Below are 18,181 nucleotides of genomic sequence, written 5' to 3'. Positions count from 1 at the left end.
CTTTTCCACCCAACAAGTACAACTAAACAACAAAACTATTTTGTTCTTTCTTTACATCTTTATTTTTCATTTTTTTTCACCTGAGCAGCTTGAGTTCACCATACTCGAACATCAAGAAAGATTAGAGCGATTGTCGAAGCTCAATTTTGAACAGTTGCATTTTCCCGATTTGAGTGCATTGAGGGAGATCTAGTTAGTGGATGAGATGGCACAAGAGGTCGACGACCTCCTCTCTGTGAATGGTTTTCGACATCTATTGCCTATTCGAAAGCCAGCTATCCTGTATGTTGATATTGGAGGTGCTCGCGTCCTTCGAGTTCAACCGATCATTCAGTAGTTTCACGAGCATCGATGCCATTCAATTTCAAGCTTTCGGTCAGTACTACAGTATGAGTATGACACAATTTTCTGTCTGACTCAGTCTGTATGATGAGGATTATATTGATAATGAGGAGTACAAGCAGCTACTGACCGATTATCTTCGCAGTTTGACTCATCATCGTGCGTACAGGATTTTCCTTCTGAGTTTATCTTATTGCCTTTCTATTGTATCAAGTTATATTTCATTTTCATATCTTTATATACTAAATTTTATTTTGATTATTAAGTTTTACTGAACCCCCTTATGTATAAGTGCAGATGGTCTTGTGAGTCTTTTAATTGAGGAATAGTTATTGGCAAGGTCATGTGGCATCCCATATAGCCGTGAGTACTCCACAACCCATTGGAACTCAATTCTCAATGACTTAGCTCTACCAATTCAACGTTAGGAGTTCAGGGGAGTATTGCTTCAGTTACCCTTCTTCACACGCATGTTTTTTACTTGTCTTATTCTATATTGTGCTTGCATGGGTACATTGAGGGCAATGTACATCTTAAGTGTGTGTGTGTGTTGGGGGGGGGGGGAGTTCAAATTACACATGTTCTATACTTATACATTTTTTGTTCATGTTCATGTAGCCAATGGTGGTTCACCTAAGTTGCAATGGTTGTATTGTTAAGTTTAGGAGATTTTTGAACATTGAATACCATCATGCTCTAGTTTTACTTGAATTTCAAGAAATTTTTGTCTGATTATTTCTTGTTGCACTACTTATTCATTACATCTTGTGGAACGCAATTTCAACACATAAGGGACTATTTTAGCATTGTGTTAGTTTAAATTTATGAAAAAAATGAAGATGAATGAAAAGAAAAGAAAGAATAGTTTTTTCGTGCATTGGGTGTGGAAAGAGCTACCACCTATGAAGTATGAAGCTACTCTCATAAGTTGGATACTATTTATGCTCTAATGAGAGAAAGTGCTATTTAATAGAATGAGTGAAAGCTACTACCCCGGTAGAAAGCTACCACCTCGAAAGTGTGAAAGCCACCTTTGCGGCCGCTTAGGAAAGGGATACCTTAGAGAATGTGTGAAGCTACTACCTTTTCTTTTGCGTATAAATAATTTCTCTTTAATAAGAACTTTGAGAGGTACATGTTGGGTTGACGTGAGTGAGTTTACAGACACTTACACAATATCAGGTTTGTTGTCCTTTTTGATTTTAGTTTTTTAGCTAGAGTAATGATTTCTTTTATTTAATGTTTGAATTTTCCTTGCTTCTAGAATGCTTCTTTTTGCATACTTTGGGTGAACCTAAGGCCGAACACTTTCAAATGTTCCTATTAAATGCTTTAATGTTTTATTTTTGCTTGAGGACAAGCAGGAGCTTAAGTGTGAGGGAGTTTGATAAGTGCTTGTGTATAAGTATTACTAAGTACACTTTTTCTTACATTGAGCATTACTTTCATCAGTTTTTATGCCTTATTCATGTGTATTTCTGTTTTTTTGTACATTTAGGGTTATGGAGACAAGTTTGGAAGAAAGGAAGCAAAAATAGATTCTGGATGCAATTTTTGAGGAATCTCTTGTACTGGACAAGGATCAAGACACAAGTTGTGTTCACCGGCATATGGATGTGTGCAATCCTCCAAATGTGCAAGTGAATATATGAATTGGAGGGGCACAAAGGCAATCACACTCATATGCTCCAACTTGTGTGATATTGTCAATAGCTTCGTCAATATGTTTGAAAGGAAGATGCGACATGATCTACCGTATGGATGTGTGGCCAATCATGTGGCCTCGATGAAGAAAATAAAGTTGGGAGTACTGTTGTAAAAGTACTGTACTAGTTACTGTTCATAGCGCGCAGGAAATGAGAAGCCTGGAAATGCATATGCCTGTATGGAATTTCCACAGGGGCATGTGGATGGCCGATTTCAACCCTATAAATACCGCTTTGAGAATTTATTTTGGGGATCTTTTTTCAATCTTTAGATTATCTTTCGGGAGAGTGCATATGGCATTTGACATCGATTTTCTTTGGAGGAAAGTTATTGCAGGAGCTTCCAATAGCTTTGATTCGAGTAGGGTGTGCCCTAGGCTTGACGAAGGAGTCTTTGGAAAAGATGAGGCGGCTCTTAAAGGCCATCGACATGGATGACTAGGGGGTTATCTTTATGGATTGCTTGTACTTGTTTTTGATTTCATCTTTGATTTTGTATTGCTCCATGGAGAGCTAAACCCCAAGCTGGTGCTTGGACTTGTAAACCTTAGGACGATTTTGTTTTATTGACTTATATTATGTTTCTTTAATTGATGTTTTAATTGAGCTTCAATCTTGCTTGCTTATTGTTGTGATTTTCCCTTAGAGTGAGACTAGGGTTGAGAATCCATCTAGGTAACCCTTTGAAGGGGTAACAACTACACTAGGGTTAGACTTACTGAGATTAAAGAAGGTTGAGAGGGTGAGTGGAGAGGTAGCGGAACGTCCCCTTTCCCTTCCGACATGATTTATCCTACCTCCATATTCCAAGAGTTCTTTGTGATCATTATAGAGTGATGATAAGTGCTTGTGTGTTAAGAATGTGAAGTGTTATTTCCTTACGATGAGTATTACTTTTATCAAGTTTAAGCGCTAATACATGTATATTTCTGTTCTTTTGCGCATGTAGGGTTGTGAAGCTAAGTATTAAGAAAAGAAGCCAAAAGTAGATTGTGAACGCACTATTTGGTGGAATCTTGGAAGGAAGAAATGCGAAGACACAAGTGGGGCTCTAAGATGCGTGAATGTGTGCCAACCTCCATGTAAGCAATTACAATGAGTTTGATGGGCATGAAGGCAGTCACATTTGCGTATCCCAACTTGTGCAATGATAGCAAGATCTTCACCAATGAACCCGTTTATTGAATAAACCATGCGATCTGCGGCATAAATGTGTGCCCGTTTATGTTGCCTCGATGAAAAGTGGATTCGGGAGTGCTTTTGCTGGGGGAATCTGTAGCAATCACAGTAGTAGCCATCGCTCATAGCCGCCGAAAAATTAGAATTCCAGAGAATCCAAATGGGCGTGTGGAATTTCCACATGCTCATGTGGAAATTGCACAGGGGCATGTGGAACATCCACAGGCAAGTGTGGATGCCCAATTCCAGGCTATTTAAAGCCGTTTTTCAGCCCGATTTCAGCATTCTTTTTCCCATCTCTTCTCCATCTTTTTAGAGGCCGACGGCTAGGGTTTAGAGAGGTTTTGGCATAGCTTTTGGAGTGGTTCTCTGGCTTTAATACCGCGATTCTCTTGGAAGATAGTTATTGGGGGAGCTTTCATTGGCACCGATTCGGCGAGGTGTGCCCTAGGCTTGACAAGGGGACTTTTGGAGAGGACGAGGCCACTCCACAAGATCATCAACATGAATACCGAGGGGTTTTTCTATAGATTACTTGTTTTTACTTTCGATTTCATTGTTGATTGCATTATGCTCCATGGAGAGCTAAACTCCCTAGTGGGTACTTGGAATTATAAACTGACACATGTCCGAATATGCGTGTAAACCGCAAGTGCACGGGTGTCGAAGTAATAATTACCCCGGTGAGTGGGTAGTCGAATCCACAGGGAATAGGGACTACTAGTACTAACTTCTTCTCTGCTTTCTAGCCTAATGATAAATGGAAAGGTGTGGTGATCTAATGTGCGAAGAAGTGAATACTGGAGACGAACATGCAAGGGTGAAATGAATGGAGATCTCAATCAGTAAAAGTGGGGTATTTGGGCAATGCTCCCCCTAGGATTCAGGTATTAAGTACCGGATAAGCAAAGTGTTTTTATGAAGAGTAAGTTAAGTCGTGGATATCCAAATATAATCAGATCCGGCCTCCCGATCACCGATACTAGTCCCCTACGAGGTACCGGTGGAGAAATCGCTCAATCTCAACACCTCACACCACATATGACCGCAAAGCACTCTAGGGATTCCAAGAGGTGTATCCAATTCCTAAAGATTGATCCAACCCTAATTCTCGGTGAAGGATCCTAACCCCCTACAAGGTCCCGGCGGAGAAATCTCTCAATCTCACGCCTCACACCAAATATGGTTGCATAGAGCTTAGGGAACTGAGATAGAATACACCAATCGGAGGGGAAAGGGGATGCTCTCTATCTCATGACTCACCCTCTCAACCCTCTTAAATCTTGAGGTTCTAACCCTAATGGAGACCTCTCTCTCACCAAGGTAACAAATCATGCAAACCAAATAACCAAAAGATCAAAAAGGCAAGAGAGCATTAGACAATCAAGATTAAAACTTAATCAAATTCGGATTAAATAGAAACACTAAGCAAATCCACAAAAGATGAGAATCCTTGGCTTCACATGGCCAAATACCCTCTAGGGTTTTAGCTCTCCATGGAGCAACATATAAAACACACCATCAATGAATGAAAGTACATTAAAACCATAGAAATAAACCCCCTTATATATGAACTGATGGCCTTGATGGAGAATTTCGACGTCTTGAAGGACCCACTCTGAAGCTAGGTTCACCGGTGGCTTCTTTGATGCTATGACGGAGGAGGAATCGATCAAAGTTGGTGACGAAGCTCCTCGAAAGCCGCAAAGACCTCCTCTCCAAACCCTAGCCGTCTCACCCCTCAAGAGCCGCACAAAAGATGAGAAAGAATAGGGCAAAACGGCTATTTATAGGCCTTAGATCGCTCCTGTCACGTGCCCTCACACACCCGTGTGGATTATCCATATGGCCACGTGGGCTGCAGGAATTTCCACTCGGGCGCGTGAACAGTAATTTTGCTGCAGCACTACTACAGTACTTTTCACAAAACGCTGTCCAAACACTCTTCTCTTGAGGCCACATGTCCGGGCACACGTCCTTGTGGTAGGCTATAAAACTTTTCTTCATCGACGTATCTTTGAGAGGTCTTGCAATATTCACAAAGAGAAGGAACATGAAGATGTGGCTGCCTTTGTGCCCTTCCAACTAGTAAATTGACTTGAATCTTCTTGGAAGTTGGCATACATCTCCACGTTTATGAACTCCTCTCGTGTCTTGGTCCTTGAATTGAACAAGATCTCCCAACATTGTGTCTTTATAGCCTATCTTTGCTTCCTTTTTACTCTTCAAGGCATTCACAACCTATATGCATAAAAGAACACCAAATACACAATATGAGACATAAACCATAGTAAAAATGATGCTCAATGCATGTAAAATATATATAAAAATATGTCTACTCAAGCACTTATCATAAACCCTAGGATGTTATTATTTCGTTGAACTTTTATTATGCTTTGCTTAATTGATGTTTTTAATTGAGTTCCAATCTTGAATGCTTGTTGAATTATTTCTCGCTTAGAGTGACACTAGGGTTGAGAGTCCATCTTGGTAGCCTTTGTGGACGAGTGACACACCATGAGGTTTAGACAATGCCAGATAGGAGAGGGTTGAGAGGGTGAGTCGAGAGGTAGCGGAGTGTCCTCTTTCCCCTATGGTGTGATTTATCCTACCTCCATTTCCTAGAGTTCTTTGCGGTCACAATAGAGTGAAGTGCTAAAGGATGAACTCCGCTGGGGCTTAGTTGCGTGAACGACAGAGTAAACCGTTGAAGTGAACTTTAGTATATGGGACTTAATTGTGACTAGGGGTCTTTCGTCTGGACCAAAGGGTTAGATCTACACATAGGAATAGGGTTTATCACTTGGAATCCCTAGATCTCCATGCAACTTTGCACAGTGTGATGTGTTGAGACTGAATGATTTCTCCACTGGGGCATAGCGTAGAGTTAGTCACGGTTGACCTTAGGTTTGGGACCGTGTATTTTAGGATTTCCATGACTCAGTAGCCATCAGTTAGGAGACATAATAGTTAGTCTTGCACTTGAAATATTAGTCCTAGGGGAGAATTGTCTGAGTACCTCACTTCTATCGATTGTCTTTCTTCTCATTTTATCGTGCCTTTATTTTTTATTTCTTTTAGCCTTTTCATATCAATCTTATTCACTGCATCATTGATTCATTCTCATCCTAGTTAAATTGCAATCATTGTGTTTCTATTCACTATTCCCTATGGATACGATACCCCACTCACCTGGGATTTATTACTTTGACAAACCCGTGCACTTGCGGGTCACACGCAAGGGGCGTTGTGAAGTGAAGTGCGAACAGACATTCTCCACTGGGGCTTAGTTGCATGAGTGATAGAGTGAAGTATTGAGTTATCCTTAGTGTTGGGGCTTAATTATGATTAGGGATCTTTCGCCTGGACCAAAGGGTTAGATCTAAATTAGGGAATAGGGCTTATTACCTGGAGTTCCTAGAACCTCAAGCAGTCTCACACAGTGTGAGGTGTTGAGAGTATCCTTTTCCGTCGGGGCATAATGTATAGGGCTAGTCACGGTTGATCTTAGGTTTGGGACCGTGTGTCTTTGGATCTCCACTACTCATTAAACTTCGATTAGGAGGCATAATATTAGTTTTGCACTTGAAACAATAGTCTTAGTGTAAGCATTGTCCGAGTACCCCATTTTACCATCGATTATTTCTCTTTATTCTTTTTTTTTTCTCTTTTCTCTTTTATTTTTATTTGGATTAATATTTTGAATCAAATCACAAATTGGTTTTCATTGTAGCTAAATAGCAATATTTCTTGTTTCTGAACATCTATTCCCTGTGGATTCGACTACCCACTCACTGGGGTAATTTATTACTTTGACGACCCGTGCACTTGCATTGCACACATGCAAGGGGTGTGTCAGTATGCATCGACTATAGAAAACTAAATAACACCACTAGAAAGGACCATTTCCCTTTGCCATTTATAGATCTGATGCTGGAAAGGTTAGTAGGACACTCATATTGTGTTTCTTAGATGGATTTTTAGGATACTTTCAGATCCCTATTGCTCTGAAAGATCAAGAGAAGATCACATTTACATGCCCATACAGAACTTTTGTGTATCACCAAATGCCTTTAAGATTGTGTAATGCCCCTGCAATATTTCAGAGATGCATGCTAGCAATCTTCAAGGACATGGTGGAGAGCATGATGAAGGTGTTCATGGATAATTTTCCCATATTTGGTGACTCCTTCAATATCTGCCTCAAAAATCTAGAATGCACATTAGTAAGGTGTGAGAAGACTAACCTTGTTCTTAGTTGGGAGAAATTCCACTACATGGTTTTGAAAGACATCATATTGGGACATAGAATTTCATGAAAAGGGATTGAGGTTGACAAGGCCAAGGTTGCAATGATTAAGAAACTTCTACCACAAATATAAGTCAAGGCAATTAATAGTTTTGTGGGACATGCAAGCTTTTATAGAAGGTTAATTAAGACTTCTCACTAATTGCTAGACCTTTAACAAAGCTCTTGGAAAAGGACACGCCATTTGAATTCAACAAGAATTGCATGTTAGCATTCAAAACATTAAAAGACAAACTCGTGCAAGCTCTGACATGATTGCCTCGGATTGGATCTGCCATTCGAGTTGATGTGCGATGCTAGTGATTTCGTAGTAGGGGTAGTACTTGGTTAGTGAAAGGACAAGCACTTCCATCGTATTTACTATGTTAGCAAGACCTTGAATGATGCACAAGAAAACTACATAACCACTATAAAGTAATTGCTAGCCATAGTTTTTACCTTCGACAAGCTTCAACCATACTTGGCACTCTCACAAGTAGTGGTTTACACTGATCACTCCGCACTTAGGTATCTCATGAGTAAAACTGATGCTAAACCTTTCCTAATTAGATAGATTTTAATCTTGTAGGAATTTGATGTGGAAATCAAGGACAAGCGAGGAGCAAAGAACTTGGCTGTAGATCATCTATCAAGGCTAGAAAATCCTGAGAATAAATCATTAAAGGATAGAGACATTGATGACACCTTCCCTGAAGAGCACCTATATAGACTCAATACGGTAAGAGATGATGACCCACCTTGGTTTGCTGACTTCACCAATTACTTAATTGTAGGAACTCTGATGCAATGGTTCATGTATCAATAGAGTTAGAATTCTTCGTGTACCTATTCACTACATGTGGGAAGATCCATCTTGTTTAGAGTATGTATATACTAGATCATTAGGACATGTGTACCTCAAACCGAAGGATGGGAAATCCTTGGGTATTGTCATTCAGGATCAGCTGAGGGACACTTTAGCTATAAAAGAACAGTCAGTAAGGTCCTTGAATTAGGTTTTAATTGGCTTACGTTCTTTCAGAATGTTTACAGGTATGTACAAAATTGTGATAACTGCCAACGCACAGGTAATATTTCTTGCCACGATGAAATGCCTCATATGTGAAATCTTTGATGTTTAGGGTATTGATTTTATGGGCCCATTTCCAACATCATTTGGTAATAAATTTATCTTAGTTGTAGTCAATTATGTTTCTAAATGGCTAGAGGCACAAGCTCTCCCTTCGAATGATGCTAGAGTTATGATTAAATTCTTAAAGAAACTATTCTCTGGATTTAAAGCAGCTAGGATGATCTTAAGTGACAAGGGCACACATTTTTGCAATGACAAGTTAATGAAAACCTTAAGGAAAATATGGAGTTACACATTGAATAGCCATCCTTATCATCCACAAATAAGTGGGCAAGTAGAGGTGTCCAATAGGCAGTTGAAAAATTAGATTGAAATAGCCATCCTAGAAAAGACAGTAGCTTATCATCAGAAGTATTGGTCTGAAAAATTAGATGATGCTTTGTGGGCATACAAGACCGCCTTTAAAACACCATATTAACTTCACCGTATAGAATAGTGTATGAGAAAGCCTGTCATGTTCCTGTAGAACTTGAACACAGAGCATATTGGGCAATAAAAAGCTTACATCTTGAAATTAATCTTCCAGGAAGGAAGAGGAAGTTAGAACTCCAGGAGCTTGAAGAATGGTGGATGACTACCTACGAGAATGTGGAGATTTACGAAGAGCACACAAAGAAATACCATAACCAACACCTTAGATGTGATAAGAAGTTTCAAGAAGGAGATCATGTCCTTCTTTTAAATTCAAGACTGAAGCTATCTCCTGGTAAGTTGAAATCAAGGTGGTCGTGATCATTCATGGTAACAGGAGTTTTTCTCTATGGAGCTGTAGAGATAACTCACCCCGAGAGAGGTACATTTAGCGTAAATGGTACTCATTTAAAATATTATTTTGGGGAAAGCAATTGGAATAAAAAGGGGAAATAATTCAACCTTTTTTGAATTATATTGAGGTAAGAGCTAGTATGTTAGGCTCATGATGTAAAACAAGCACTTTTTTTGAGGCAACCCAAGTAGTTTTTATGCATTAGTTCATTTATTTTTAGTTTATTTTTGATTTGCTAAGTGATTGAGTAAAATGTAGTATTTAATTTAATGGTGTGAAGTTGGCTCATCTTTATTGAATTATATGAACTAAATTTAGTTGTGGAGTCTAGAATAATTATTAGGAATTGTTTTTATGCCATTTTACATAGGGAGAGTTCATAGTTTTTCATTGTTTGTATCACAAAGGCTTGTATAACCATTATACACCAGTTGTGATGTACAGGTAGAGAGTTATGTTTTTTGAAAAATTTGGGTGAGTCTATCATGGGCTCACAAAGCCTGTAGTCCCAGTCATGGTGATTTGACACACCCCTTGCTTGTGTTTACTGGAAGTGCAGGGGTCGTGGAAGTAATAAAATACCCTGGTGAGTGGGTAGTCGAATCCATAGGGAATAGATGCCCAGAAACAAGAAGTATTGCTATTTAGCTAGAGTGAAAACCAATTTGTGATGTTGATTCAAAATATCAATGCAAATAAAAGTGAAAGTGAGAATAGAAAAAGCAAGAGGAATAAAGAGAGGTAATCGATGGTAAAATGGGGCACTCAGACAATGCTCACCCTAGGACTATTGTTTCAAGTGCAAAACTAATATTATAACTTGTAATTGAAGTTTAATGAGTCATGGAGATTCAAAGACACACGGTCCCAAACCTAAGGTCAACCGTGACTAGCCCTCTACACTATGCCTCGGCAGAAAGAAATACTCTCAACGCCTCACACTGTGTGGGACTGCTTGAAGCTCTAGGGATTCCAAGTGATAAACCCTATTCTCTAACCTAGATCTAATCCTTTGGTTCAGGCGAAAGATCCCTAACAATAATTAAGCCATAGCACTAAGGATAACTCAACACTTCACTTTGTCACTTACACAACTAAGCCCTAGTGGAGAAGGTCTCTTAGCACTTCACTCTATTATGATCACAAAGAACTCTTGAAACATGGAGGTAGGATAAATCACATCAGAGGAGAAATGGGAGATTCCGCTACCTCTCGACTCACCCTCTCAATTCTCTTCAACCTTGCTAAGTCTAACCCTAATGAAGTGTCACTCATTCACAAGGATTACCTAGGTAGATTCTCAACCCTAGTGTCACTCGAAGGGAAAATCAAAACAATAAACACACAAGATTGAAACTCAATTAAAGCATCAATTAGAGAAAACATAATAGAAGTCAATGAACTAAAATCATCCTAGGGTATACAAGTCCAAGCACCCACTAGGAGTTTAGCTCTCCATGGAGCAATACAAAGTGATAGATAAAATCAACAATAAGTGCAAGCAATCTATAAAGATAACCTCCTTTGTCGTCAGTGTCGATGGTCTTCAAGACTTGCCTCATTATCTCTAAAGACTCCTTCATCAAGCCTAGGGCACACCTCGCTGAATCAATGCCAATGAAAGCTCCCCCAATGGCTCTCCTCCAAAAGAAATCAATGTCGAATGCCATGGAACCGCTCCTAAATCCCAGCAAAAAAACCTCTCAAAATAACACACTCCCTTGCGTGTGTGTACTGCAAGTACACGGGTTATTGAAGTAATAAAGTACTCTGGTGAGTGGGTAGTTGTATCCACAGGGAATAGTGCTCAGAGACACAAGAATTTCTATTTAACTATAGTGAAGATGATTCAAGAGTGGTGTGAACAATATTAATGCAAATAAAAATAAAGAAAAGAAGAAAGAGACACAATAGATTAGTAGGAGAGGCAATCGATAGAAAATGGGGCACTCGGAGATTGCTCACCTTAGGACTATTGCTTCAAGTGCAAGACTAATTATTATGTCTCCTAACTGATGCTCAATGAGTCGTGGAAATTCTAAAACACATTGTCCCAAACTTAAGGTCAACCGTGACTAACCCTATACTATGCCCCTGTGGAAAGAAATACTCTCGATGCCTCATACTGTGCAAGATTGCTTAAAGCTCTAGGGACTTCAAGTGATAAACCCTTTTTTCTAATATAAATCTAAGCCTTTGGTCCAGGCGAAAGGCCCCTAGTCACAATTAAGCCCTAGTATTAATTATTACATCAACACTTCACTCTGTTGCTCGAGCAACTAAGCCTTAGTGGAGTTTGTCTCTTAGCACTTCACTCTATTGTGATGGCAAAGAACTCTTGGAATGTGGAGGTAGGACAAATCACACATGGAAGTGAAAGGGGACGTTCCGCTACCTCTCGATTCACCCTCTCGACCCTCTCCAACCAAGCTTTGTCTAATCCTAATGAAGTAACACTCATTCACAAGGATTACCAATAAAGATTCTCAACCCTAGTGTCACTCTAAGGGAAAATCAAATTAACAAGCATTCAAGGTTGAAACTCAATTAAAACATCAATTAGAGAAACATAATAAAAGATCAATGAATCAAAATCATCCTAGGGTTTACAAGTCCAATCACCCACTAGGAGTTTAGCTTTCCATGGAGCATGACACAATCAACAATGAAATCAAAAGTAAAAGCATTCTATCCATAGATAAAACCCCCTTGTAGTCCGTATCGATGGTCTTGTGGAGTTGCTTCGTCTTGTGCAATAAAAGCTGCCCAAATCGATGCACACCTCACCGAATCAATGTGATAAGTGCTTGTGTATTAGTAATACAAAGTTTTATTTTCTTATAATGAACATTACTTTTCTCAGATTTTATCATTAATACATGTGTATTTGTGTTACTTTTGTGTATATAGGATTGTGGAGACAATAATGGAAGAAAGTAGCCAAAGTAGATCGTGGAGGCACTTTGTTGATGAAATCTTGGAGTGAATAGATGTAAAGACACAAGTTGTGCTCAAAGATATGTGAGTGTATGCCAACCTCCGTTGTGCTCTGGTGAACATGTAAATTGGAGGGGCACAAAGGCAGTCACACGCATGTGTTCCAACTTTTGAAAATCTTGCAAGATTGTCGTCAAATATGATTTTGTTGAAGAAGCAACACGATCTACCACATGGATGTGTGCCCGTTCATGTGTCCTCGATGAAGAGTGTGGATTCGGTAGTATTTTGGTGCAGTACTGAAGTGGTTACTATAGCAAAATAATGTAGTAGTTACTGTTCATAGGCCGCAGAAAATCGATTTTCTAGAGATTCACACGGCCGTGTTGAAATTCCACACGCTCATGTGGATGCCCGATTTTAGCCTATTTAGACCCGCATTTTCAACCGATTTGGAGATCCTTCTTTGCATCTTTTGCCCTATCTTTTCTCACCTTTGGAGGCGCCCGTGTCTAGGGTTTAGAAAGGCTTTGGAAAGGCTTTTGGAGTGGTTGTACAACCTTCAACATCATGTTTCCTTCGGAAGATAGTTATTGGTGGAGCTTTCGTCGGCATCGATTCGGCAAGGTGTGCCCTATGCTTGACGAGGGAACCTTTGAAAAAGATGAGGCTACTCCACAAGACCATCGACACGAATACCAAGGGGGCTTTACTTATAGAGTGTATGCTTTTAGTTTTGATTTCATTATTGATTGCATCTTGCTCCATGGAGAGCTAAACCCCAAGTAGGTACGTCACACTTGAAAACCCTAGGATGTTATTGTTTCCTTGACCTTTCTATTATGTTTCTTTAATTGATGTCTTTAATTGAGTTTCAATCTTGAATGCTTGTTGATGGGTTTTCCCTTAGAATGACACTAGGGTTGAGAGCTTACATTGGTAATCCTTGTGAGTGAGTGACACACCATGAGGGTTAGACAAAGAAAGATTGGAGAGGGTCGACAGGGTGAGTCGAGAGATAGCGGAACGCCCCTTTTCCCCTCTGATGTGATTTATCTTACCTCTATGTACCAAGAGTTCTTTGCTGTCACAATGGAGTGAAGTGCTAAAAGAGGAACTCCACTGGGGCTTAGTTGCGCAAGCAATAGAGTGAAGCATTGAAGTAATTGTTGGTGCTGGGGTTTAATTGTTGCTATGGGTTTCTCGCCTGGACCAAAGGGTTAGATCTATATTATGGAATAGGGTTTATGACTTGGTGTCCCTAGAGATTTAAGCAACCTTACACAGTGTGAGGCGTTGATACTGAGCGATTTCTCCGTCAGGGCATAGTGTAGGGTTAGTCACGGTTGACCTTAGGTTTGGGACTGTGTGTTTTAGGATTTCCACGAGTCATTAAGCATCAGTTAGGATACATAATAGTTGTTTTTGCACTTAAAGCAATAGTCCTAGAAGAGCAATGTCCGGGTGCCCCACTTTCTGTCGATTGCCTCTCCTATCTTTTATTTACATCTCCTTCTTCTTTTCTTATTTCTATTTTCATTGATATTGTTCGCACCACTATCAATCAAGCTTCACTTTAGTTAAATAGCAATCCTTGTGTTTCTAATCACTATTACCAGTTAATACGACTACCCTACTCACCAGGGTATTATTACTTCGGCAAACCCATACACTTACGGTATACATGCAAAAGGGCGTTGTCAATGTTTTGGTGCGGCTGTCAGGGAATAGGCATTTTAGAAAACACTTTGCATTTTGCTATTTTAGCTATTCACCATTTATTCTATTTCACACTTTCTTATTTGTCTATCATTCTGATTTGTTTTTCTTACTTTGGTTGCAACTTCAGGTTATGACCCGAGGAAACCCTTCGACATTGGTTGAAGAAGATCCTGAACTTGAACGAACACTTCGTAGAAGGGGAAATGAACATTTGCAAGAACAATCAAATCAAGATGAGGTAGAAGGTGAAGGGTCAGATAATATGGCAGAATAAAATGAACAGTAGATGACACTATCAGATTATGCCAGACCCGCAGTTCTAGGGCACACATCCAGATGACACATCATTCGGCACAATTTAATGGTTTGGCCGATGTGGATCCGAACAACCACATCGAGAACTTCTTGGAAGTGTGTGACATGCTTAAGATTAATGGAGTTACGGATGATGCTAACAGATTGAGGGCCTTCCAATTTTCCTTGAAGGGGAAAGCAAAGTAGGGGCTATATTCATTACCTAGAGCATCGATTACCACTTGGGAGGAGATGATAGAAGCTTTTCTTGCCCGATATTTCCCACCTGGAAAATCTGCGAAGCTCAGGAATGAAATCTCCTCTGTGCAAATAGAATTGGAGACTTTTTTCGAGACATGGCATAGGTTCAAGGAGCTCCTACGGAAATGTCCTCAACTTGTGTTCCCTGAGTGGATGATCATTCAGACTTTCTATAATGGGTTGAACTCAGCACAAGATAGGTACTTGATGTTGCAGTAGGAGGTACCTTAGGAAGTAAGACTCTTAAAGAAACCTAATATCTCATTGAAGAAATGGCTATGAACAGTTATCACTGGAACACAAGAGACATAAAGAAGGTAGCCGGACTTCATGAGATCGATACAGTTACTTCATTGGCGGTCCAGGTTGAGTGATTGAGCAAGAAGTTAGATACTCTAACTTCTCCTATAGTGGCCACCTTGACTAGTTGCACTAGGTGTGGGGGAGGACATGCTTTGTCTGATTGCCTGATTTTTATTTGTCGTACATTCTCCGTAGGGCAAGTGGATTTTTATGGGTAATGCAATGAGAAGCCAAGGCAATCCATATAGCAACACCTACAATCCGGGTTGGAGGAGCCACCTGAATCTTTCATGGAATAATAAAAGGCAACAAAAGGCCATGGCACCACCCAGTTTCCAACAGCAACAACAAGCCTCGAACTTGGAGAATCGAGTTTTAGGGTTGGAAAACTGGATGACCGATCTAGAGAAGGCTTTAACCAAGTTCATTCAATCATCGGATATGATAAGTACTTGTGTGTTAAGAATGCGAAGTATTCTTTCCTTACAATGAGCATTACTTTTACCAGGTTTAAGCTCTCATATATGTGTATTTGTATTCTTTTATGCATGTAGGGTTGTAAGCTAAGTATTAAGAAAAGGAGCCAAGAGTAGATCATGAACGCACTATTTGGTGAAATCTTGGAAGGAACAAACATGAAGACACAAGAGGGGCTCTAAGATATGTGAATGTGTGCCAACCTCCATGTATTCAAGTCATTACAATGAGTTGGAGGGGCACGAAAGATAGTAACATTTGCATATCCCGACTTGTGCATTGATAGCAAGATCTTCAAAAATGAGGCATTTAATTGAAGAAGAGTTGCGATCTATGGCATAAACATGTGCCTGTTTATGTTGCCTTGATGAAAAGTGTGGAATTGGGAGTGTTTTGGCAGAGTACTATAGTAGGTTAGTGTAGCAAATCATTGCACCAATACACTGTAGCGGTTACTGTTCACAGCCGGCCGGAAATCAGTTTTCCAGAGAATCCACACGGGCGTGTGGAAATTCCTAACGCCCGTGTGGAAATTCCACTAGCCCATGTGGAGAATCCACAGGGGCGTGTGGATGCCCGATTTCAGCCCTATTTAAGCCGCGATTCAGCCCGATATTTTGGGAGGCTTATGGCAAGTCTTTGGGGGTGGTTCTACGGATTTGACACCGTGATCCATTTGGAAGAAAGTTATTGGGGGAGCTATCATCGGCATCGATCTGGCAAGGTGTGCCCTAGGCCGGACAAGGGGTCCTTTGGAGAAGACGAGGCTACTCCACAAGACCATCGACATGAATACCGAGGGGGTTTTTCTATGGATTACTTGTTTTTACATTCGATTTCATTGTTGAGTGTAACTAGCTCCATGGAGAGCTAAACCCTTAGTGGGTACTTGGATTTGTGAAACCTAGGATGTATTTGTTTCATTAATCTTCTATTATGTTTTCCTTAATTGATGTCTTTAATTGAGTTTCAATCTTGAATACTTGTTGCATGATTTCTCCCTTAGAGTGACACTAGGGTTGAGACTCTACATTGGTAACCTTTGTGAGTGAGTGACACACTATGAGGGTTAAACATTGCAAGATTGGAGAGGGTCGAGAGGGTGAGTTGAGAGGTAGCGGAGCGTCCCCTTTTCCGTTTGATGTGATTTATCCTACCTCCATGTTCTAAGAGTTCTTTGCGGTCATAGTAGAGTGAATGGGCTAAGGGATGACCTCCGCTGGGGCTTAGTTGCATAGGCAACTGAGTGAAAGCATTGAAGTGACTTTAGCACATAGGGCTTAATTGCGACTAGGGGTCTTTCGCCTAGGCCAAAGGGTTTGATCTATACATTGGAATAGGGCTTATCACTTGGAAACCCTAGAGTGTCTTGCAACTCTCACAGTGTGAGGCATTGAGATTGATCGATTTCTCCAACGGGATATAGTGTAGAGTTAGTCACGGTTGACCTTATGTTTGGGACCGTGTCTTTAAGGATTTCCATGACTCATTAAGCATCAATTAGGAGATATAATAGTTGATTTTGCACTTGAAGCAATTGTCCTAGGTGAAACAATATCCGAGTACCCCACCTCTATCGATTGCCTTACCTCTCATATTTTCGTGCTTCTCTCTTTCTTGTTTCTTTTATTCTTGCTTTCATTACATTTTATCAACAAATCATTATTCCGTCTTCGCTTAGTTAGATAGCAATCTTGGTATTTTTATTCCCTACTCCATGTGGGTACGATACCCACTCACCTGGGATTTATTACTTCGATAAACCCGTGCACTTGCAGGTCACACGCAAGGGACGTTGTCAGGTTACAAGATTTCAATCGGTTAAAGCCACACTTCGCAATCACACCACATCATTGCATAATTTAGAGAATCAAGTGGTTCAAATTATGAAGTCATTATCAGAGAAACCTCAAGGAAACTTACCTGGTAACACCGAAATGAATCTGAGGGAACATGTGAAAGTGATCATTTTGAGAAGTGGTCGTAAGGTTGAGGGTAGGCTTCCGAGTGAGAAGACCAATGTTAAAGCACCTGAGGTCGTGGAGGTTGAGGAGAGATTAAATGAAAAAAAGGTGGCATCACCACCTCACAAGCCAAGAATCCCTTATCCTTCAAGATTAAAGAATGACTAAAATAATGAGCAATATAAGAAGTTCTTGGGGTTATTCAAGAAGTTTTACATCAACATCCCATTTGTGGAGGTGTTGTCTCAAATGATTCATTATGCAAACTTTCTCAAGGACCTCTTAACCAACAAGAGGAAGTTAGAGAAGAGTGTATCTGTGATTCTAGATGCTTTATGTTTGGTGGTGTTGTAAAAGAAGAAGGACCTCGGAAGCTTCATCATTCAGTGCAACATTGGTAACATGGGTGAAGAAAAAGCATTGGCGGACTTACGGGCTAGCATTAACATCATGCCTTACACATTCTTCTGAAAGCTAGGCTTAAGGAAAGCCTAGGCCCACTCGGATGACACTTCAATTGGCAGACCAAACGGTGAGACATCCGAGGGGCATCATTGAAGACGTACTTGTAAAAGTTGATAAGAACATATTTCTTGTGAACTTTGTAGTGTTGGATGTTGGTGAGGATGTTAATGTCTTACTGATACTTGGGAGGCCATTCTTGCACACTTCCAAGGCCCCCATTGACATGGACGGTGGGGAGTTGACTTTACAAGTTGGGGTTGACAAGCTTACATATCGCCTCACCGAAGCCATGAGACATTCTCTAGACTTTGATCATACTTTTTA

This window comes from Dioscorea cayenensis, chromosome 3 (genome assembly GCF_009730915.1).
Source record: "Dioscorea cayenensis subsp. rotundata cultivar TDr96_F1 chromosome 3, TDr96_F1_v2_PseudoChromosome.rev07_lg8_w22 25.fasta, whole genome shotgun sequence".
Classification (NCBI taxonomy): Eukaryota; Viridiplantae; Streptophyta; class Magnoliopsida; order Dioscoreales; family Dioscoreaceae; genus Dioscorea; species Dioscorea cayenensis.
This window is presented reverse-complemented; position numbering follows the sequence as displayed.